Here is a 25,476-nt window from a genome sequence, read left to right on the forward strand (position 1 = left end):
TCCATATTTTGATGTTCTGTCATTAGGTGCATGGATACATATAATTGTTATATTTTCTTGCTGTGATAAACCTTATGTCAATATATAATGTCTTTATTTGCTCCTGGTAAGCTTTTATAAAGTCTTTTTTTGTCTAATGTTAGTATAGCCACCCCTGCTGTCTTTAGGTTGCTGTATGCATGGAATATCTTTTTACATGGTTTCACTTTCAATCTGTTTGTGTCTTTGGATCTCAAGAGAGTCTGTAGTACACAGCAGATAGTGGGATCATGTGTTTTTATCCATTCTGCCAATCTCTGTCTTCACTGGAGAACAGGAACTTAACAAGTTCTTATTACGTGTAGGCGCTGTGCTTGGTCCGGGGATAGATCCATGAATAAGACAGGCAGAGACAGTCTGTGGCCCCAGGGAGTTTATGTGTTCTTATAGGTATACAGCATTAAAAATTAATTACATGACTAATTTCTTATAATTATGTAAATCCTATGAAGGGCAATATGTAAGTGGATGGTGTTCAGAACTACAAGCTTGTGATCTAAATCAGACTTTAAGCCTTAGTTAATTAAGCCTGGAACTGACCAAAACCCAAACAAACAAAAGAGAAAAACAAAAACAAAACTACAGTGTAAATGTTCATCTCTCTCCATGACTTCACTTGACTGCAACTTACATACAACTTTTCAACATATCACCATTTGTTTTTGTAAGTAAAATACATTAAGAAACCATTTCAGTGTTCGTAAATAGGCCACAATAGATATGCCAATAACTATAACTTTTCTTGGAAATGAGTAATATTAACCTGCTTAATATGTATTTTCAACCCAAGAAATAGACACTTGGTATTTTCCTTAGGACTGGATTATAGGTATTAGAGATGGAAAAAGCAGAATTGGCCACAACAATGTCAGTTCTCCCTATTTATGCCTAAAATGCCTAAAAATGCAGGAGCCTGCATTTAGGCCTCCTCGAGTTGGCCCACCACCACTTTAGAATGATTGCAGCAGACTTCCCGTCATGTTGGGTGGGGGGACAGGCACTCCAGCCTGAAGACGACGGGAGGTGGCTGTGGCGGGGGAGACCCTTTCTCAAAACTGTGTGATTGCCTCAAGTCCTCTGAGCGCTGGCCAGCCATGACTTGTCTGATTATTTCTTTCTCCACATTTTTGATTTTGAGTTCTCTTAGCTAAAAGCTCAATTTTTAAAAGTCTCTGAAATCTGATTATTTAAATGAATGTAAGTGGATTCAATATCCACAACCTCATTATACGCTGCACCAAATCCATTAATAAATCAACCATGATTCAACTTGCTTCTGTATAATGGAATTTTTGCTGGAGGTGCTGTAATTGGAAGAACACCACCAATTGCTTGTTATTTAATCTAGTGATTTATACAGATATTTTTAAATGCATATAATAGAAAACCAATTAGTATTAAGTTTCATTTCCCAATTAATTTTGGGACTAGAATGATTAAACATAGCTACCTGAAATAGCTGGTAATGAGCTGAAACAGGACGAAAATATAAGCAATTAATTGACTCATCAATTCACACGGCACAAACTGTTCAGTTCATATTTTAAAGAATTCTGAAAGAAAAAATTCTCTTTGGGGGAAGAGCCTAGAGGGTGGTCATAACCATGGGTAAGAAACTCTAATTTTCACTCTCAACATAAACTGTGTGAAGAGTCTTAAGCTCAAAAAATCTAAAATTCGTAAGTGGACTTGGGTAAGGCTGGCCTGTGCCCGCAGCCTGTGTATCACAATGCAGAGGGATTTTGTCAGGCCCTGCGAATTCATCACAAAAGCCCACTTCCTGCAGAGGAGGGCAGGGTTCCACGTTTCTGTGTCGGTCAGCTTTTTGCATTGTTGATTGATTTACTGCAGTGCTGTTGTCAGTATTTTATCAATAGTCACATAGATCTCATGACTGGCATTCTGGCTTTTTAAAACCATCGTCCCCTTTGCTGTTACAGAGACCTGGAACCTGGAAGCCTGCGGGGAATGGCTGGTAGCCGTTTTATTATTATTTATGAATTCATCAGAAAGGAATAATGACCTCTAATTAAAGCCAGAAAATTACTCCTGGAATAAATTGCTAAAGGTCAGTCTCTTTGCAAAGAACCTGCTATGTGTCTATGTGCTTCGTGTTATCACTGTTACCAATAAGGCAGCATTCAGTCTATTTGTATGCCTAGGTGAAGGGGAAGAGATGTTGTGTTAGTTCTTGCTTTTGGCGTTGAATTTCAATTAAACTCTTTTAATTTTTTCCCCCTGTTCTTGGTATGTTTCTCTTTTGAAGGTGGGAAAAACTGCTCTGTACTAGAGGCGATTAATTAGAATGGGCCATTCTTTTCTTGAGAAAAGTAATATGAGTATTATTTTTAGTCCAAAAATATTTTGGAACTCCATTTTCTAACAAAAGAAGTTTCTCCCCAATTATAGGAAGTTCTATGAAAAGCATTTGTCTATTTTAGATTAGGAAATCAAAGTGAATCAAAATACTGTAATAATCAAAAGAAATAATCAAAAGAAACAGCCTCACTTGAGATTTTGGCACAGTGAATAGATATTTAAATATTTAACAACTCTTTTTATCTTTACCTGTTCACAAGTTATAAACAGGGAATTGGAATGAAATGAAAAAGCTGCCTATTGACTTTGAAATTAAAGTAGTTATTATGCCCAAGGTTTGAATAACTTCCCTTCTGTCTGTTAGAAGGTTCTGTTCTCAGTCTTGCTGGTGTTAAATTAATTATGTGCCTAAAGAGGTATACATCATACTGTGTTGATGCTATATATTCACTCATATTTTTGGACTTTGGCATTTTTTTTAAAAGATTTTTTAAATTTGTTTTTAGAGAGGGGAAGGTGGGAAGAAAGGGAGGGAAAGAAACATCAATGTGTGGTTGCCTCTCACCTGCTACTCACTAGGGATATGGCCCACAACCCAGGCATGGGCCCTACACTGGGAATCGAACCAGAGACTTGTTGGTTTGTAGGCCAGCACTCAATCCACTGAGCCACACCAGCCAGCACGGGGTTTTGGGATTTATCAACCCTGAAAAGATATCTTTGAGGTGATTCCTCAAATTTTGTTGTTTATTACATATGATGAGTAAATTTAAGAAATTACAGTCTTTCTAATTTGGCATTTAGCATAGAGGTTTTCCTGCTGGGGGTGAGCCTCTCAAGGTCTGGAGACAGTTTTGGTTGTCACTGTGCCGGTGGTTGTGCTGCTGGCCTCTAGTGGGGGGAGGCCAGGGACGCTGCAGAAAACCTTATGGTGCACAAGACAGACCCCCAGACAGACAATAATCTGGCCCAAAATATAAATAGCTCGGTGACTGAGGAACACTCATTTAGAGAAATAGGATAAAATGTTGTTTAATGGTAATAGTGACTCAACACTAAAATTTCACACTGGGAAATACAAATTTAAATAACAATGAGATGTCTTTATCACCCATCTGAAGAGCAAAAAGCAAAGGAAATGATATTATCAGTTCTGGCAGAGACGGCAGGAAGCACGCACACTCATGCATTACTGGAGGGAGCAGTTTGTCAATAGCTATCGAAAATATACAAGTTTCCTTTCTCTCGGTAATCCCTCCTTTGAAAACATCAGTATACTAAGATCCAGCTTTTGTGTTGTGGTTAAAAAATTACTGGAAAAAACTACGTATTAATGGATAGGAGAATAATTTATGAGACATCTATAATATAGAGTATTATGCAGTTATTTAAAATATATGCAATGATGGAGAAGGTTACCCCTGATGTTTCAATAGGTGAAAAAAATCAGTTTCATATTAACATGTACCTTATAAAACCATTTTTGTAAAACAAGCAGCCAATACCTTCCATACATTTGTACATTTTTAATGAGCACATGAAAGATTATTTGGCAGATATTTAATTTGATTGTTTACTTTGAAGAAGTAAGAATGAAGGTGCCTGGAGGTTATTTATTAACTTTTCCCTTTCATATGTATTTGCTCTTCCATTTCCAATTCTAAAATTATAATATTACTTTTGTAATATACAAACAATTTAACAAAGAAAATTCCTATCACTCTTCCAGGACTATTTTATGTTTTGTGTTGTTGTCTTGTGAACCTCCTGGAAATGTATACCTTGGTCAGTGTAATTAGTGAGGTATTTACTTTTTGTTTTGTTGATGAATGCTGAAATGAAAGAAAGGCATTATAGAATGAGTATTTATAAGTATGTAATTTTTGTATACATGACACACTTTAGTCCGTCACTGGATATGATATCGATTCCATATGATAAAAATTGCCTCCACTGAGAAAATCTAAGGTGATGGTGAATAGTGAAGAAGAGCAATCGGGGACTCCCGAGCTGTCCCCTGGTTTGGACCCATGGGCCAGTCATTCAGAGCTGCCTGGGGACCTGTTGAGGAAAGGGCACTGTTGTTTTCCTTGATGTCAGCCTCAAAGGTTAGGGACTTTTCCTGAATCTTTTATTATCTCCCCGTGTGTGGACAGCCTCAGTGTCTCACTGACACAGAAGTTGTTGGAGGTGCGACTTGATTGTTTTACGTTTTCAGATATAGTGGTGAGATGAATTTCTTTTCTTGAAAACTGTAGGTGAACACTTGGTGTAAATACTATAGTTAAGATGAGGCACTGGCTACTATCAAGCAAGGAAAAGAACAGGGAAAAAGTTTAAGGGTCGGCAGCCCCCCTTCAGTCTGTAATTATCACGGGTACTGAAACCAGGGCAGCAAAGTGTGGACTGATTCGCTCACCCTGTCCTGTTCCTCCCCCTGTGGAACCAGCCAGCCTTGCTGACCACGTATTTCTGACCCTCCTCTAATCAGTTCACATGACTCTTTTAATTTTCATGGCAATCTAATGAGGTATATTTTATTTTTATCCTCATTTTATACACGAGAAGACATTCACACAGAAGTTAGACAGCTTGCTAAAGTTGCACGGCTACAATATGTCGGAGCCAGAATTCTAGGGAAGAAGGGTCCCCCAGGACTGTGAAAATACAGTAGAATTTTGAGACTGTGGGAACTGAAGAATCTTCTTATATTGTTTGAAGTGATTAAAAAAAACAGCACACCATAACTGAACAAATTTTTAGCTTCAGTAACAGGTAATTTTGTAAAGAAGACCCTTATGGATTAATTTGAGAAATGTCACCCATTATGGATATTAGCATTTGGTATTTAGCTAGGAACTGCTCACTATTTTATATAATGACATTTATTTTGGCCCAGTGAATAAATATAATTCCTTCAACTTCTTCTCTTCTTTAGAATGCATATGCACATATGCATATGTTCCTATAATTGCCTTAGAGAGCAGTTTGTAAGCAAAATAATCTTCTGTAAATAAAAAAAATATGAAAGTTTAAATCATTTGGACCATAACCTAGCTTTTCTGGCCTGGTGATCTTGTGTCTATGGTTATAATGCATGCAGTTCCATTACCATTTAATAGCTTATGTATACATTCAACGGAATTGTGACACCAACACATCAGAGAATGTAGGTTAGTCAATGAATAAAAATAGTTGGAGAGTGCTTTCTCACATTTGAGGTTTAATTCTCTCTCTGCTGGGAGTGTTATATTGAGAAGAACATATTTTGCAGATCTTTCTGCCTTTCTGCAATTCAGTCCCCAGTTCCTGTCTCCCTCCCTCTCCCCCACTTTATAATTTTCATGTTCTCATACAATTCTGTAGCCATAAAGCCTACCACTGGATGACTGGCTTTGGGGGGGCAATTTTGTATCTAGGTTTTCTTGAGTGCTTTTTTCCCTTCCTTATTGCATAGATTTTTCATAGAGCACGTACACCACACATCCTAAAGTGAAACACAGAGTATGAAGTCCATTTTGAGGAGGCTGAGTCCCCCTCCTCTTTTTCTGCCCTGAAGAAGAGAAAATTCAAAGCATGAAATACTGTAACAACTTATCCACTGTTTTTGATGAACAAACATTTGTACTGACAAGGTGAAAAAATATCTAAGTGTGAAGATCTTTGAGCAAGAAGATTTCTGACAGCTGAGGTTACCAGAGCTGTGAATACAGGATGGGGGTGGGGTGGGGTAGAGCCTCCTTCTTAGAAAAAGCTGTGACAGGGCAGACAGCGCTAGGGTCAGGCTCCCTGAAGGATAATTCTTCGTGACGTGCCTGGTGTGATGGAGGGTGTGTGGAGTCGTAACTGCTGGTCCTTTCTAGTGCTTCCCTAGAAATAAAATCAAATAATATAACTAGTTTGAGGAAGAATCAACACAGTGACATTAATTACTATGCCACAGGGGCTCCCAAATGAGGGTGATGTCTTTGGGAACAATTTATTCAATTGAACCTGTGTTAGGATATAGCACCTGTTCTCCAGAAACACACAATCAACTCGCTGTGGTGATAAGCATCCCCAGAATTCAACCTGGAAAGTTAGACTGGGGTAAGAACTATTATGAAGGATACAAGTTATACAGTACTGAAAGACAACAGAAGAGATTTGTTGTAATCAAGGATAGGGAATCTAGGAAGATGCACGGAGGAGGCGGAATGTGAACAGGGGCTTCTAACATGCATAAAACTTCGACAGGAAGAAAGAACGTGAGGGATGCCTGGGAGGTGGGGATCGTTGAAGTAAAAGCTGGGGAATATGAATTGTGCAGTGACTACTTCAAGATGGTTGGAATAGAGGGTACCAAAAAGGCTGTAGCAAGAGATAGATTTGGAATCCAGTCATGGAAGAACTGTACCTTTCAATCCCTCGCTTACTTGTGTCTGAGACCCCCTTTAATGGAAGGAACCGTCATTGCATGTTGCATCGCCTGGCACTCGACGGAGGCTGAATAAACACCCACCAGCTCTCTGTAACCTGAAGAGTTAATTCCAGGCTCGTTGTGTGCTCGAGTTTATTTTGGCAATCCTAACCTCCATCCCTTGTCAGTGTGCATTTCCATCATTAATCCAGTTTCAGGTGGTATGCGTTCTGATTTTTAAACCCCATGCGGAGTGGAATATCACCTCGTGACACAGCCTTATGCACATAGCTGTGAATATGAGGTGGGCGGCAGCTGACCAAAAAGGGATGAACACTGTCCCTGATTTGTCTGGCCAATCTGAAGAAGACCAAACACTTCCCTATCTAGCGATACTCCCAAACACTGTAACTCTTGGCACTGAAAAAGAAAATGATGAAAGAAGCCTTGGATGCTCCATCTTTTCCACCCTCTCCATCTTGGACGTGGGAATGAAGGGGAGGCAGCCTCTGAATAGGGCAAAACAAATCACATCAGCGTGATGGATCGAGGCTGTGCTTGGCGCACCCCGGGTGATTGTGTCGGGTAGAACAGTCATCAATTTGCTCCCCCAAAAGGGCGTGCGGTGGAGTCATAAATATTTCACAAAATGTGGGGTGGCATCTGCTTTCTTGTTTACCGAGAACAATGCCTGCTAGAATGTTCCTCCTTCAGACAGTGGTTGCCAGTTCTGATCTCTCAAAGAGTTATTTACCTGCTGACAGGAAGTGTTGCTATTCCTTTCATTTTCCTTTGAGTTTTCATTTTGATTTTTGATAACTGCATATTCTCCAGAGGCTGAACTTTATTTTATTATGCATTTTGTGGGAGGCGAAAGAAAACACACATTCCTGCTTACGGGTTTGAAGTAGGAGCAGTTTCTAAAGGGCAGAATCATTTTTCACGTATTGGTATTTTGTGGCTCGGGAAAGAGAAGCTGAGTTCTTGTAACATCACAATCAAGTGAGAGAGAGAGAGCGAGATCAAGGTGCTCTTTGTAATTTTGGCTGGTCACTTGTTATTGCTTGTGCATTTTCATAATACTTCATATTTTAAAACTGCTTTCATATGTATAATGTTATGATATGATTATTACAAGGGCTCTGGAATTTTAAAAAAAATTCCAAGAGGAGCAAACCAACTCTCAGGTTAAGGAAGTCACCTGAGTTTATGCAACTAGTTAGTGGCAGAACTAGGATTAGGACAGTGACCATCTTCATAAAATTATTTAAATATTCACAAGAATGAATGAAGGAAGGAAGAGGAAGGAAGGAAGGAAGGAAGGAAGGAAGGAAGGGAGGGAGGGAGGAAAGAAGGAAGGGAGGAAGGAAGGAAGGGAGGGAGGAAAGAAGGGAGGGAGGGAGGGAGGAGAGAAGGGAGGGAGGGAGGGAGGGAAGATGGCAGGTGGAAGGAGCCAAGTGTAGCTGGGAGAGTGAATAGATAGATGATTGGTTCCATCTCAGTTCCCCCCAAAGCTGTCCCTGACACAAGGATCTCAGTGTAAATAATTTATTATCTGTTTGTCTGTTAACTAATTATGTGATGTATGGAGCATTCAAAAGTCAATAAAGCTTTAAAACCATGGTTGGCAATGGCTGTTACGTTATTTTGCTCTCTTTGCAGTCGGGAGAAACTGGGACAGGAGCAGGTGAAGTGATTTGCTCGTGGTGCTGAAACAAGCCACCATGGGAAAGACTGACAGACTCTGTGATTTTCTAGGCTCGGCTCAGCGGGGTCACGCCACACCTGAAGTCTCTTCCCCTCAATCCAGGTAATGAAACTGCAGCAGGGACAGCGTGCTTGCAGTCGTGCGGCGGGTCTAATAACGGTGCCGTCCTTTCCCGTTGTTCTTGTTATGTGCCGCGACTGCGTCTGCCCCGCTTCGCGGAGCGCTCCGGCCTTTGTTAAAAGTACTATAGCTGAGTTATTGCGAGGCCAGGCTGCACTCGGTGCTGTTTCCTGTAGAGGTGAATTGTTACCTGGTTCCTCATTGTAAGCGCTGGAAATACGTTTTTTCAAAAAAAAGTTCCAAGTGAACACTGGAAATGATTTCGCAACACAACTTAATGAGGTTTCTGCAGCAGCCGAACATTAAAATGGGCACAAACCTGAGCTTATTTGGATTTTAATATTGTTCCCTCTCCAGGGGACTTATAACGGAATGCAGCTCATATCTGTGGCAGGATCCTGCTTTTAGTTGTTTTTAATATTTATTTTTACAAAGATTTAAATTAAGTGCTATTTGCCCTAATTCCAGGGCAAAATCTTTTTCAATAAAAAAAATGAGAGGGAATAATATAAAATATTATCTTCAAAGGATATATATATTTTTTCTGTTCTGTGGTTATAGGCATGCATCTGTCACCGTTTGAACTTTGAGGCGGCGTTGAATTCCGTTTGCTGCCTGGGGAGGAGGTGGCCTGGAGGCAGCTGGGCTGGGTCTGTTATCAGGATGTTATTTATGGAGGAAGAGGAATCACGGTGTTTATTTCTGGTCAGATTGTGTTTGTGTCTGGCACTGACGCGAGTGTGTTCAAAGTCATAAATGGGACCTGGGGGACAAAGAAGCAGTGCCAAGCCGAGAGCCTTATTCTTGAGGACAGCAAGGAAAAGCGTAGACTCGGTTGGGATGGATCATTATCCCTCTCCTCCCCGCCTGTCATCATGAACACAGACCAGTGCATGGGAGTGAAGATGCTGATGCTCTAGCTGCACTCAGGGTCAAGCGGTCCCTGGGAATACCAAGTTGGTCTTCCAAATCACGTGGGGCCACCTTGGGGAGATGCCCTGATGGGAGTAGCCTCACTCTGCTAGCCCCAGCCACCTCCTGTCCTGGGACATGAAGGTTCTGAAGGATTTCTTTAATTCTTTGAAACTGATTTTTCTCTGAGTTTTCAGCTTAGGGCATATTTTGGGCTTTCTGAATACATTTGAAGAATTTTAGGAAATGATCAGACCTGTCTTTATGTAATTCTAATACACAATGGTTTCTCTTTTGGTTCTAAGTCAATAAGACAGTGGATCTAGGTCATGGAAAATAGAGTCAGATGAATTTTTCACCTTGAAATGAGATTACTGGGTCTGATAGACAACTCTATTCATTTTATTTATTTAATCAACCACTCAACAAGTATTTATTGAATGTCAACTACGTGACCAACGGTGTCCGAGGCATTGGGATACAACAGTGAAAAATAATATATCAACAATCATAAGGGTCAATATTTACAGAGTTCACTGTGTACCTGGTACTATTCTAAGAATTGTATTTTACACTTGCATTGCCAACTAAGCACATCATTTTATTCTTCTCACCAAATGTGTGAAGTCAGAATAGCAAGTACAATTTTTACCATGTTTCATGGATGAAGAAACTGATGTACAGAGGAACTTGCCCGAGGTTTTGTGTGAATGAGCAGATGTGGGTGATTCCAGCTCGCTCTCCCCTTACCGCCCACATTTTGATTCGTATCTGAGTTGGCGTTCTCATTCACAATGCTGCTGTAGCACTGTTGGCTACGTTTTCTACCATCTCTACAAAATCAAAACCAATTGGGATTATACCAGGATTCAGACTGATACAAATTTTGAAGGGAAGAGAGGGCTCGTGAGTTGGAGAAACTTGGGTGAGCCAGGCACTGTACACAACCACGATTTCTCATACTCATAGCAACCGCGGGAGGTGAGCATTGTTCTCCCCATGTTATACAGGGATGGGAAAGTGCGGTGCAGTATTTTGAAAGGATCTGTTCACGGTGTAGTGGCCAAAGTGGGATTCGAATCCAGGATTTTGTGATTCTGAAGCCTGTGCACTTTGTCTTGTGAAATTCCATTTCCCATGCATGTAAGACAATTGCTTAACTCTTATTCTCAGCACTGCCGTAATCTTCAAAGGTATTATGAGAGATAATGTAAAAAGATGAGGCAGTAGGGAAAAATCTGACCCTACTCCATAGAGAAACAAAAAAAAATACTTCCTAGGAAACTGTTTTTACAGCTTCTTAACGTGTGTGCTATTAAAAAAATATAGGGGGCAAAGAAAATGAAACCCTTCTAACATTCCTTTGAAATCAAAATATTCAGTGAATTCCCTTTGAGTAGGATGTAATTAACTTAGTCTCTCATTTCAAAAAGTTAAAAAGTACATTTCTCTTGATCATTCAACATTTTTGAATAACCAACAGCAATATGTAAGGGCCAGAAAGATGTGATTGTATCAGCCAGATCCTGTTAATAACTTGGACGGCTGTGGAGTCAAGTATGTGGCAGTTGCTCTGATGATGTATTTGCGCCCATGTTCCTGTTTCTCATCTCGCCTTCAGTCAAGAGTACAGTCTACCAGAGTGGGAAACAGAGAGGAATCTTTCAAGTTCTCAGCGTGGCTGTGGGCGAGTCATTTCTGGCTCCTTCGAGCTTATTTCTGTCTCTAAAATTACACACAATTATCCTCACAAAGGTTTAGGGAGAAGATTCATTAAGAAAATTACCACTCATTTAGAAAATTGCTGCTCAAGTTTGCTAAATGTTTCCCCGGTGGGCCTAATGAGCACACAGCTCTCCTCAAGGTGAATGAATCACCTGTCTCCCTGGGGGAGAGCCTTGCTTTTTCTCCACCTCACTCCTTCCTCGTCTCGGGGTGCCTGGGACTAGCGGTTTGCTTTCCTTAGAAAGAACATTGACCTATTTACCCAATCTTTAAAAAGAGTTATGCTTCTCTAAAGTAGTGGTTTGTTCTGAATGTTTTCTTCCAGATCATTCTAGATTTGTGAACGTGGGGGTGTAGAAAGCGGCCCACACAAAGCGGCATTAAGACGAGCCCCCTCGATGTTTCTGTAATCGCAGGTGATGCTTCCCTCTGCAAGTTTCAGATATGATTGGTTAGGACAAACACTATTTTGTGCTGAGCCGATTTAGAAAGGCACATGAGTGGCATGCGAGACAATTCAACGATCTTACCCACTGTGAAGTTAGTTTATAACCTCCTTGTTTCTCAAGTCATCACCGAGCCCAAGGAGCAAGTGCCAAAGGCAGCCTGACTTCTTCAGCAATCAGGTGGGTAGTTGAAGAGGCCTGGTCAAAATCCTCAGTGAATATTTGCCTGTACGAACGAAATGATGAAATAGACACTGTTATTGTATTGGAGGTGATGGATGGGAAGACTGCAGCATTAGCAATTTTCTCCCCCCACCCCCACCCCCACCCCCGCCGTTCATGATAACTTCAGGCTTCAACTACACTCCATCCCACATGCTCCTCTTGAAAGAGAAAACACATGAATTATTCTGATTGATAAGGAAGATTGGCTGATAGAATATTGTTCTTTTCTTCTATTTCTGGCCCTGCCCGTTTGTCACATAATAGTCTTTGAAATCAAGGACTGGGCTGACAGACACTCTAAGCAAAGACTCCTCTGATGGAGGCCCGGTCTGATGAAAATTTTGCCTTCATCTTTTTTATTGATTCGGGGTTTTCCTGTAGGGACTCAGTAGGGGCTACAAAACCAAGCTTCAGGTGACTTTGTAACACACACAAAGTCAGCTTTTTAGGTATGTTTTCTCTAATTCTACCATTTCTTGATATTTCTCATCATATTTTGAGCTCATATATGACAAAATAAAAGTCCATTTATTTCCATGCCCAAGCAGTATTTTATTGAGACTTTGTCAATGCCAGTATCCTATCTATAGGATAGTATCTCCAGACAGTATCCTATCTATAGTATCCTATCTATAGGATAGGATCTCCAGGGGTAGGTAGTAGAGATACTGTAATGAGGGGAAGGAAAACATGTGATCTATGAAACTCAGATCTTTGACATTGGTCAAAAACAGAGTTAGGAAAAGATGGTGAAGTGTGTGTGTATGTGCATCAAGGCAGGTGACAGGGCCAGTGACAAAGGGTCTGTGGAAACATTGATCAGTTCACCTCTTCATTGAATAAATAGTGATTCTAGGTATTGAGACATCAATGGAGGCGGGGTCCGTGACATCAATGTCTTTTTGTTGAGTTGAAGGGATAGTTTGGAAAATTCTACTTTGGAAAATGTATGGAAGTTCTTTTAGTGATATTCCAATATTTGATAAGTAATGGAGGGAGGTCCAGCTCTTTGGGGGTCTAGGAAGTCGGGTGGGGAGAAATAAATGACTGTTTCTTACATCTCTCCTGCAAGCCAGTGCCCTGCCAGGGATCTTCACTGGCATCATCTCACTTGGGGTCTCTGCGGTCAGGTAGGGAAAGTCAGGTTCCCCATGGTTTTAATGACAAGGCAGCCTCGGAGATCCGAGGAAGGAAAAGAAGAGGAAATGCGCAATCCCAGAAAGTATGGAGTAATTAACAAGTGCCTCTTGAGCTCGGCTGCACATTGGAGCTTTACAGTCCTCTGTTTGCCGGCTACGCCCAGACCGATTCATTCCCACTCTGCGGTGTTCGGCCCGAGCACCAGTGTTTTTGAAAGTTCCCAAGGTGATTCCAGTGTCAGCTCCTGTTGAGAAATATGGCTTTAAACAATATTTAAGGCATATTACATGTATATTTCTTTCTTTAAGATTCAGAATCAAGGAAAGTTAGGACAGGAAGTGACCCTAAAATCATCTGATCTAATTACTTCATTTGTACAAAGGAAGAACCCATGGGTGAGATAAGGAAGGTGACTAAGGAAATTCATGCAGCTAATCTGGGACAGAGCTGGGTGTCTTCCTTTAACTTTGACTCGCTGGCCCCTCAAGAAAGGCTGGAATACGGTCACGTCCATATTGCTGATGTGCATAATTAGACTTGGAGCTTTATGACATATTTTCTTGAATTTTTCTGTTTTAATTGTGGGAGCCATTTCTAAACACACACTAACATTTTAGTATTTTAGTATCTGTTTTGATAGTATTTTTTTAATTGGGGTAGTGATTTTTTTTTCAAAATAAAGAATATCCACAAGGTGAGGCTTGAAAAGTAATTTAAATTTTGTCAAGTTTTTGCATAACTGCTGTATCTTTGCTGTCTCAGAAAAGGACTAGGGAATCAGAGGTCAACCAGAAGCACCTCATTTATATGATAATTACCAGTAAGCAGTGGCCAGTGATTCATGATACAAATCATTTGTTCCTCTGGGACTTGTATGTTTACTGGGCAGGAAGTATGTGATTATGTCGTACTAATTAGTTTCTTGGTGACAGAAAGAATGTAGCACAATTGAAACTAAGTTTAATTGTGTGCTGCTTAGTTTCTTTATTTACTTTTCATGGCGGTGTTTTTAATTTCGTTTTTAATCCACTGTAAGTCTCTGAATGAATATATACCTGGATGGGAAAACACCAACCTTCATATTACCACTTTCATAGTTTATGACATGCTTTAATATGCTAATCTTATGTAATCACAGCACCAGTCCTTTGAGGCACATATTAATGTTGTTATAAAACTCCCTTTACAGATGAACAAATGAAGACAGAGAAGTTAGAGTAAGACTTGAAGCTCCTACAACTAGAAATGTATCATATTACTTGGCAATTATATGTTCTATGATTAATAATTATGAAGCATGGTAATGAACAGCCAGAAATGATCATTGTTCAGTTAACTTTTTGTAATTTTCTCAACTACTAAGAAAAAGGCTATAAAGGAAGATGATAAGCAACCACTGCATTAGGGATGAGGAATAAAATCATTAGTGAGGAGTATAAATTGGAAGAGGTGTTATTTTCACAACAAGGGAAAAGACCCTCAGTGGGTATAAGCAGAGTTAAAAATTAATGGAATGGTATTTCTAGTCTAGTGGTAAAGAGGCCTGAGCCTTGGCCAGTGTGGCTCAGTTGGTGGGAGTGTTGTCCCATAACAGAGAAGTCGTGGGTTCGATTCCCCATCAGGACACATGCCTGGGTTGCAGGTTTGGTCCCTGGTCAGGGTGCATATAAGAAGCAACTGATTGATGTTTCTCTCTCACATTGATGTTTCTCTCCCTCTCTTTCTCCCTCACTTCTCTTCTCTCTAAAATCACTAAGCGTGTCCTCAGGTGAGGATAAAAAAAATTAAAAAAAAAATAGAAAAGAAGTTTGAGGAAAGCAAGGAGAAGGTAAGGGTAAATTTGGGAACTGAAACCCACAAAGAACAGTGAAAGTAATTGCACAGAGAAAGACAGAGAAGAAAAGTGAAAAAATAATGACTAAATGCAGTGAAAAAGAAGTCTGTCATTAAACAAGGCAAGATGGGAAGTTAGAAGTATGTAAATAATAAGTTTGGTTTTTAGTAATTTTTTAAAATGTTCCAGTGCTATAGAAATGTTCATTTAGAGGATAGACAGAAAGTTATTATCTGAAATGGAATAGAAAAAATAGATAGTTGCCACTTTTACTTAACAGCATAGTGTTCGCTGCATTTGTCTCCCAGGCAAATGTTTCTTGAATATTTATGACAGAACCTTTATGACAAAAAAATACGGAGCTGTATTACCTGAAATACAGGAAAAAATGCTAGCTAGTGTGGAGCCCAAAGGCCCTTGGATATGGCTGATGTGGAAAGAATATTATCTCTGAAACAGCAGATTTTGCTATGCTTATAAAAAGCCTTGGGCAAAATGTGGGTACTACAAGAACCCAAGACGAGCGATATAGGGGAAGTTCCACAGTCTGATAGGCAGAATGGTACTGGCATAGAGGATTAAACTTCACAAACTCACAGGGCACTGAATTTGATTTCATGCCTTTATTAATCTCCAAGTGCTTTCCTGAGGAGTATTGTCATAAGTTCACAGTCAAAAAATAATTTGGGGCCAAGGGTGTACTACCTATTGCTACCTGTTAGGTCTCCTTTACGTAAGCTCGGATCATCTTAGGCTGTCACATGGCCCATTAGGAGAACATCGGACAAAACTAGTGTATTCGTCAGGACTTTCCAGAGAAACAGAGCCCACAGGATGTGTGTATGTATATATATGGAAAGATCTGTTTTAAGGAACTGGCTCAGGTGATTATGGGAACTATCAGATTCAAAACACACAGGACGGGCTGGCCAGCTGGAGATGCAGGAAAGGCCAGTGTTGCAGAGGAAGTCTGAAGGCCACCTGCTGGCAGAATTTCCTCTTGCTCAGAAGATGCCAGTCTTTTGCCTATTTAGGCCTTCAGCTGATTGGATGAGACCCATCCGTATTAGGGAGGGCAATCTGCTTTACTCAAAGTCCATCAGCTTAAATGTAAGTCTCCTTCACAAACACCCTCACAGAATCATCCAGAATAATGTTTCACTAATAGCTAGGCTTTGTGGCGCAGCCGAGTTGACACATAAAATTAACCATCACACCTAGGCTTACGTTTTATACTCATTGGCTTTTCCACTATCTGGATTCTCTTATTTAAGCTCTATAAAGCGTGTGTGTGTACATGTGTGATCACTTTATCCCCCAAAGAAAGAGAAACATTATTGGCTGACTACACAAAATCAATACTGGAATTTGACTTTTTGTCAGTGTGTCTGGGAAGCCCAAGGATGAATGTGTGGAGTAGGACATAACTTTTAACGCAGATTCCAGTAGCTTTGGCGGATGGTATCCGTGGAAATGACTATACACATGTGTAAGCATAGAGACGCATATTTCCATTTTAAGGAAACGGTCTTCAGGTGGGCATAATATGGAGCGTTGCAAAATTCACAGGATATTCTAAAGAATGGGGCTTGAGTCTTCAAGGGAAGAAGTAAACTACTACCATTGGTTTATAGAGTGATAATAACAATAATGATGATAATAATGGCTAACATTGTGTCAAGTGCTTTATAAGTATGCTTTTAATATAACCCTTAAAACAGCCATTCTGAGTCCGCAGTTAAGGAGACCAAGGCACAGAATAGCTAGATAATCTGCTGAGGCCAAGAAGCCAGCGAGTGGTAAGAAGTCCTTGGGTAAGGAGGGACTCTGCAGTCATATGAATTGCTCTCGAACCCCCTGAAACATCGCTCTGGCAGATGGCCGTCCTGCTTCTGCCCAGCATCTCCAGAGACAGAACCGCCTGTCTATCATTTTTGCATCAAGGAAGGATTCTGCTGAGAAGTCATTTGTGAATGGAGACCTGCATTTCACTCTGAGCCCTCCAGCTGCAGCTGGGCCTTCCGTGCTACTCGTCTGTCATTTCACTCCTTTCTGGCTGGCAGCCTTCCTCATTCCCTCAGTGGCTGTTTTGAGTCTTTGCCTTGCTTCCCAGTGCCCTCCCATCCCTGGTCACTCAGGGACAATGGTTTCATTTTCTGCCTCACTGAAGCATCGCACCGATGGGCATGTGTTTCCACAACTTGCCTCTTTTCCAGAAGTCAGCCTCATCTTCACCCATCCTTCTATCCTCTGGGGACCTAGAGCCTTTGCTCCAAACTCACTGGTTCAGGGCAGTCCAGGATGTAGTTAAGTATGTTGTACAGAGGGGAGAAGGGGGCATTCTTCATGCACACCTTCTGTTCAAGGTAAGTTTTGAACTATCCGATATGATTTTTTCAAATTTTGCCCACCCTAATTTCTCATGTCTTGTTTCAAGTCCATTTATCCTACCTTCTACTCACCCTTCAGATTTGATGCACAGATTTTTGTTTTTCACTTTTATTATTGTCATTGTGGCTTCTCTCTCATCCATAGTGATGACTTGTCTTCCAGAAATTCTTCCTTGGAATACCTAGAGTGGACTATTGGCTGAATAATAATAATAATAATAATAATAATAATAATAATAGACAAACACTTCCTGAGTGCTCACCACGTGGCAGATACTATGTTAACTGCTTTACAGGGGCCTCCTCATATAAAGATACTTAACCTGCCTTGCATCACTAATTCCTTTGAGAACCTGGATATTTTTCCCTGAAAAACCTTCACTCAGGAGCATCCACATGTCTTCTGTTTTGTTTTACATTACTGTGAAACAAACTGCCCCAAAACAATGACAGTTCTGTTTTAATTTTTAATTTTCATGATTGTGTGCATGGACGTTTGGTTCTTCTGCTTGATCTGGTGTCAGCAGGGACACCGGGGCACCTGGACATTCCGAAATGGCCTCACCCGCATGGCTGACGGTTGGTCCCGGCAGTGTGGCCAGGGGCTTCCGTTTTCTTTCTCTTTGGCCTCTCCATGTGGCTGCTTAAACTTCCAACAGTCTGGTGGTCACAGAGCCACTTCCTCTGAATTCTATTAGTGGAAGCAGATTACAGAGCTTGCCCAGATTCATGGGGGGGAACTACACACAAACATGAACACCAGGAGGCATGGTTTACTGCAGGCCACCAAAGCTATAGCCAATGATATGCACACCCAATTTTGTGTAATAACTTCAAAAGGTATGCACCCCCCCAATCATTTAAGAACTCCAGGGAGTGGATAGATTTCAGGTTAAGAACTCATGACCTATGGTTAAGCAAAGGGAAGCCTTTCACCCAACCTGTCTAATGTAGGGAAGAAGACAGATAGTCCTCACCACAAAGGGAATTGCACACAAACAGCACACTGCTGGGACCGTGCATGGCATGCTCCGGGGACAGGGAAAGACGATTTCACCAAAAGACTAGGAATTAGAGTTGGAATCAGATTATGGAATATTTGGAAATGAAGCCTGGGGAGCTTGAACTTCATTCAGTAGGCACTGGGGAGCCATTGCAAGTGTCTTTTTGTTGTTGTTTTTTTTTAACAGGTGTAACAAGCACAAATGCTACAATGATTCACGAGAGTTACAAGAACTAAGAAATAAGGAGAATGGTGTAGGGGGAATTACGTTAAGGAGCTTAATGAGGTTGTGGAGTTTTGACTCAGAAGTCAGTTTTAAAGTCAGGATTAAGAAAATCACCCTAATAAAGGAGGCATAAAAATTTACTGTAGGAAAGATTTTTGTAGTACATTATAGAGCAAATATACATCAATATAGAAAGCATTTTATATCTAGTATCATTTTGTGTCATTGAATTAACAAAGAGCTCAGTTAGCCTTTGTAGTTTTGATTGAAATATATTTTTTTAAAAAAAATCAAGCCTGGAATTTTGGGGGATTGCTTTCCACCCAGACTTCAGAAAGTTTTCAAGTGCAGCTGGGAAGGACAGTGAGCCCAAGACTGAGACATGCTTACTCAGGCCCCTAGGAATGCAGAAGAAGCCCGTGGGGTCAGAGCAAACCTTGAATGTTAGCAGGTTACTCTTCACTAAGGAAGAATGTCAAACCTACAGCAAAGATCCCAAAGGGTCCAAAACTATCAGCAGGGGTCCAAAAAATGTCATTCCATCTGTCATTCCCTAAAAATGAGAAACTGTCCCCACTTTGGGCCCTAAAATGTTACCTGCAATAGTATTTAGAGGATATATATCAGGGATTAGGTGGGAGACTATAAAAGCCTGTTTATTCCAGGGGTGAAATTTCCTCTGTGAGCTTAAATCTGCTTCTTGGTTTCTGAAGCCACCTCTGTTGAGCTGCTTCATCATCGAGCTTTGGACTCTCTTGGGACTAGTTCAGACTGGCTTGCTGGGTGAGGTGATGGATTGGTGCTGAGCTGTCCACATTCACATGAGAGCTTCCTAAGGCCCATTGGCTGATATTGGGGGGCTGGGCAACATGGGGTTAGCAGTGCCATTAGGGCTACGGAAAGGGTCAAAGTCAGTGGGACCACACAGAGATATCTCAACACTGGGGGTTCTCGAAACAAACAAACAAATAAACAAAAAAAAACTTATATTTTACACCCAGAAATTTTCATTTAATTGTTCTGAGGAATTGTTTTTCTTTTTAAGTCTACTTGTTTGTTTTTGTTTTAACTTTATTGAGGAATATTGACAAATACAATTGTATACCACATAATGAGTTGATATACACTGTAGAATAATTACCAAGGTCAAGGTAACTGAAAACCTGTACCTGTTGCCCTACGTCACTGGAATGGGGAGTTCTAATATCCCATCTGGATGATTCTGATGGACAGCCACATTCAGAAACCGCTGCTTTATGCACTCTGCTTGTTAGTACTGGGCTCTTACCTATGGAGCTACCCAGCCACGGCTCCTGATTTTGTAGGTATTACAGTTATTTGGGATGGATTGTTTTCAGGCACCTATCAGGAGAAGGGGGGTGGTAATAATAAATGCTATGTTTTTGGTATCATAAATTCTTGACATTGGAAATGCAGAAGATACCAAAAAAAGCATAGAGGATTTTGAGCTTTCTGCTTTTCTAACAGTTATGTCTCTGTGATGGATGCCTGCAAAAACCAACCGAAAATGCAGTGGCAGCAGCACTTGACCTGAGAATAAAGGAGAAAGAAAAGAAAACACAGCTGTCTGATCTTTCACTCAGTGTGCCATGGTGTCGGTCGGTGGTTTGTTTGGTCTTCTTACACTTGATTTAAGGAGGGCCGGCCTTCCTTCTTGGAAGCACAACATTATCACTTCTGGATTTCCACCACCCGCCCCCTTGGCTGTTTATAATTATCACATCCTTGTTGCAATGCATGGCTTCTGGCCCTCGGTCTGCTCATTGTACTTTTCAGCTCTAATTCCATTTTGGTCGTTTGGCACCGAGTCTGGCCTTTCACCTCTCAAAGCTGTGTTTTCAACACTGTACCCACCAGCTAGCATTTTAATCACCCAATCTCTGTCTCCATCCCTCCCCTCAGTTTATTATTCTATTTTATCTTTTTTTTCCTAACTTTCAACAACCCCAAAACAGCCTCTCAAGCAAAAGTCACATTCAATAACTTTATGCTTCCATTCCCTAAAGTAGAGCGCACTTTTTTATTTTCACTTCCACAGCAACAGCCTTTATGCTGACAGAGCAAGAGCTTTGTTCTCAGTATAGGAAGAGCTACAAATAAATGCATGTGTGTGTATGCATATACATCGCAAGAGAGGGCAAAAGAGAGAGGGTTTGTAAGCTGAAATATGGACAAAGATAGTGGTCTGTGCTGGGCTTGAAAACTAGTTGGACGATCTGTCTTGACTCTAGTTGAAAACTTTTCGTATTGAATTGCCCTCTTGGGGCTGGAATCTATTCAAATTGATCTTTTCTATGAAGAGGCACATCATTTCAGAAATGTTTCCGTGAAGATGTGCTGTTTTCATGCTCAGGGAAGCACACTGCGTGCTGAGTGAGACCGAAGGAAATGCCAAATTAATTCATTATGTCCGTGGCAATGTTCTTTTCCCAGGAAAGGGCTGCTTTAATAAGGTGGGCGGTGGTGTGTGCCGCGGCGTACCTGCCGCTGCAGGAAGCTCAGTAATCCTCTCCCTAGAAAACTCAGCTCTGCTGTTTGTTGTTTGAGGCTCTTGATTGTAATATTAGTTCTCGGTCCCACTCTTGCCATATTATATAAACAGTAGGGGAAGAGTGACAATGGAAATTATGGCAGAGAATGCCTTTCAGAATGGACTGCGCTGTGCGTGGCTGTGGGTCTGTTTTCAGCACCCTGCCTGAGAGAGTGAATGGCTGTTGTTTCCAGCCAAACGCTGGCCACGGCAGGGCCACTTCAAACCATCGGTGCGACAATGTTATCAAGCGGCTGAGTCCCTGCTTCTGTCAGTAAGCCATCATTATTCCTCATGAGCCAACGGCAGGAGAGGGCCACTGCGACAAATACTCTATTATGTTGCATTTTAGCATGTGCCAATCAGCTTAATTCTGGCCCTGACACGGTCTCAGGTACTGCTCTCTTCCACAGCAGATGCCTGTGTGCTTCCTCTGTCTGCAGTTCCAGAGGTTTCCAAAAGAGCAGCTAGGAACCATGATAAGTCAGTTCCAAAGAAACAGAAAGGAGCTCAATCCATGGGGTGGTTGAGCTCTTTCCAATTAAGTTCCGTGATGTATTCCAAAATCCTACAAACATCTGTGCCTGGGCAATCTTCTCATTGACTGATGTGTTTGGGGAGCAGATGCTGAGACACCTGTCCGGCCATAATGAACTTCTGCTGTCAGACTTCACCAAAGAGTCTATTGATCTTTGGGGACTTGCGGATCCTGTGGGGACTTAATTTTGTTCCTCAGGTAGAGGTGTGCATTGTGGATATGATGTTTGCCATCGCTTGACATTCATTTTAAGCTTGGATTTGGAGGCCTCCAGAGATTATTTCCTTTGAACTTTCATACCTTGATCCAAGATAGCTGCCACCTGGATGCTGTGGTGGCTGGATTGTCACTTTTGGGTCGCAGTAAGCTGTCTTCCCAAAAGAAGAGCCATATGAATCAGTGATCATTTGTAACACTTCTGTCCAACCACGTGTGTCCTGTGGGGGATGGGGAAGGATTTTATTAGAACTTCTGAGCCTGACAATCCCTACATTTTAAAAGATCTAAATGTGTACTGCAAGACTGGCTGAGAGAGACACATGCACTTTGTTAAACTTCTCACTCATCTTCAACTGTTGCCACTTACATATCTGAACTTTATTAAAAAAATTCACCTTGAATTTCCTAAACAAGTTGAACATCCTTGGAGGTGTTCTAGGCAGTCTTATGTCCAGTCTCTTAGTTCTCACTCTGTTAGGACATTCCTTCAGCCCAGGGTTCCCAAATGCTGTATGATCTACAAAGAGAGGAATATGTCCAATGTGGTAAATTTTTTCAAGATGGATTTATTGAGATTAAAGTTCTGTTCTTTATTTTGAGATTATGACTTTACTACTTGGGCTTGAATTGTCCATTCTTTATGAATGGACAGTGATAACACATGATGATTTTTAAAAAAGAAATAAATATACTAACTTGGCAAAATGAAGTTTACTGTCTGTGGCAGTATACACAATTCATCTATTTATCCAACTACCTATTTTTGTTCATTTTTATTTTTCCCGGTTCTTGAAATCCAGAAGTTTAGTGATTACTGTTTCACTGAATGAATCGCACACTCTTAAAAGCAAGATTCAAAATGTCTGTGGGTTCTTTCAAGTGCCAAATAATAACAGACCAAACCAAAACAAAGAGCCAATTATGTAGCGATGTGAGATATAAACCTGCAAAAAAGTCAGCATTTTTTCTAATTAGCACTTTTCCACCCAGTAGCTTCTCTATCCCTTCAGTGCTCTCTCCCATCAAGTATCTTGCTAGTAATGTTTACTAATTAATGTACATCAAATACACTTCTCATACGTAGTCACAAAATGTTCCCCTTAGTGTTTTATGTAGCTTCGGCACCTTTTAGAATGTGTGGCCTTTGACAGAGACATCTGACATAGGCTCTTTTAAAGTGACCAAATTCCCAGCTTGTGCTAAACTTTAGTTTTTGAACACTGGGGCCAAGGCCTCAGACAAAGTTATTATGTGATTTCTTGATGGTTGTCTCTATTCTCAAGCTTCCACCAGGTATTACGTAACATATTTTTTGATGACCCCACTCCTTTTACCCAATGCTTTCATCCCCTAATCCCAGCCTCTGGCAACTATCAATCTATTCTCTATATCTCTCAGCATGTTTTTGTTTGTTTGTTTGTTTTTCTGTTTTTAGATTCCACATAAAAAAGAGATCACGCAGTATTTATATTTCTCTGACTTATTTCACTCAGTGTAATACCCTTAAGGTCCATCCCTGTGGTCACAAATGGCAAGATTTCACTCTTTTTATGGCTGAATAATATTCCATTGTGTGTATGCATATCACATGTTCTTTATCCATTCATCCATTGATAGACACTTAAGTTATTCCACATCTTGGCTATTGTAAATAGTGCTGCAATGAACATGAGGCTGCATATATCTTTTCGAGTTAGTATTTTTGTTTTCTTTAGATAAATACCCAGAAGTGATCATATGGTAGTTCTATTTTTAATTTTTTCAGAAACCTCCATGCTCTTTTCTATAGGGGCTGCACCAATTTATATTCCCACCAAGAATGCACAAGTGTTGCCTTTTCTACACATCTTCACGAACACTTGCTATTTCTTATCTTTTTGATGATAGCCTTTCTAACAGGTATGGGACAGTATCTCATTGTGGTTTTCACTTGCATTTCTCTGATGGTTAGTGGTGTTGAGCATCTGTCTGTTCAGGAACCTGTGGGCTGTCTGTGTGTGTCTCCTTTGGATATACCTACTTAGATCTCTGCCCATTTTTTTAAATTGGATTGTTTGTTTGTTTGTTTTTGCTATTGAGCTGTATGAGTTCCTTGTATAGTTTGGATATTAACCTCTTACCAGATATATGATTTGATTTGAAAATATTTTCTTCCATTTACTAGGTCACCTTTTTATTTTGTTGATGTTTTCTTTTTCTCCTCCTTTCTTTTTTTTTTTTCTGTGCAGAAGCTTTTTAACTTGATCTAGTCCCACTTGTTTATTTTTGCTTTTGTTGCTTTTATTTTGGGTGTTGGAATAAAAAATAAAAATAAAAAGGGAACCAACCATACAGAAAAATATATTTGCCAATGATATCTTGGACATGGGTTTGATTTCCAAAATATTTAAAGAACTCATGTGACTCAATGCCAGGAAGCTAAACAATCCAATTAAAAAATGGATGAAGGACCCGAAGGACTTCTCCAAAGAAGACATACAAAAGGCCCATAAGTATATGAAAGAATGTTCAACATCACCAGTCATCAGAGAGATGTAAACTAAAACCACAATCAGATACCACTTCACACAGGTCAGAATGGCCCTCATAAACAAATCAACAAACAAGTGCTGGTGAGGTGTGGAGAAAAGGGAACCCTAGTGCACTGTTGGTAGGAATACAGGCTGGTATAGCCACTGTGGAAAACAGTAGGGAATTTCCTCAATAAAATAAAAATGGAACTGCCTTTTGACCACAGCAGTTCCACTGCTAGGATTATATCCTAAGAATACTGAAACACCAATTCAAAAGAACCTATGCACCCCAATATTCAAAGCAGAGTTATATACAATAGCCAAGTGCTGGAAACAGCCTATGTGCCCATCAGTAAATGAGTGGATCAAAAAATTGTGGTACATTTGCACAATGGAATAGTATATAGCAGAAAGACAGAGGGAACTGCTACCTTTTGTGACAGCATGGATGGAACTGGAGAGTATTATGCTGAATGAAATAAGCCAGGTGGCAAAAGACAAATACCATATGATCTTACCCATAAGAGGAACCTAATGGAGAACTTCCGGCCAAGATGGAGGCATAGGTAGATACACTTTGCTACCTTGCATAACCAAAAGAAGGACAACAACAAATATATATATCAACCAGAACTTCCAGAAATTTGAACTGTATGGAAGTCTGACAACCAATGAGTTAAAGAAGAAACATTCATCCAGTAGGAGGGGTAGAGGCAGGCAGACAGGGTGGAGAGCACACACAGCAAGGCAGCAGACCAGGGCAGGCAAGGTATCGACTCATGGACTGGGTTGTCTTACATTCATGTGTGGATAAGCCAGGAGGAACAACTGGGGAGCGAGACAGACTGTGCAACCCAGGGTTCCAGTGCAGGGAAATAAAGCCTCAAAACCTGTGAGGGTTGTGGTGGCAGGAAGAACTCCCAGCCTCACAGGAGAGTTCACTGGAGAGACCCATGAGGTCCCAGAAGATACACAAGCTCACCCACCAGGGAACAAACACCAAAAGGGCCAATTTGCTTGTGGATTGCAGGGGAAGTGACTGAAAGTGGGGCAAGAGTGGAGCTAGTAGCTCTGTTCCCTTTCTGACCCCTCCCCCCACATGCAGTGCTACAGTGCAGTAATGTGGGTTGCCATGCCTTGGCAAATACCTATGGCTCTACCCCTTAAAA

General features: G+C 40.8%; 1 long non-coding RNA gene across 2 annotated transcripts in view; it reads left to right on the forward strand.

Annotated features, from left to right (window-relative positions):
* Positions 1 to 1,910: 1,910 nt before the first annotated feature.
* The window catches only part of LOC118499162, a 62,862-nt gene continuing 39,296 nt past the window's right edge, over positions 1,911 to 25,476 (forward strand). For both annotated transcript variants that reach the window (XR_004901678.1, XR_004901679.1), the window contains exons 1-2: positions 1,911 to 2,107; positions 8,420 to 8,567. This is a non-coding gene — a long non-coding RNA (uncharacterized LOC118499162). The remainder of the gene's footprint in view (positions 2,108 to 8,419; positions 8,568 to 25,476) is intronic.

Source organism: Phyllostomus discolor, chromosome 2 (assembly GCF_004126475.2).
Source record: "Phyllostomus discolor isolate MPI-MPIP mPhyDis1 chromosome 2, mPhyDis1.pri.v3, whole genome shotgun sequence".
Taxonomy (NCBI): Eukaryota; Metazoa; Chordata; class Mammalia; order Chiroptera; family Phyllostomidae; genus Phyllostomus; species Phyllostomus discolor.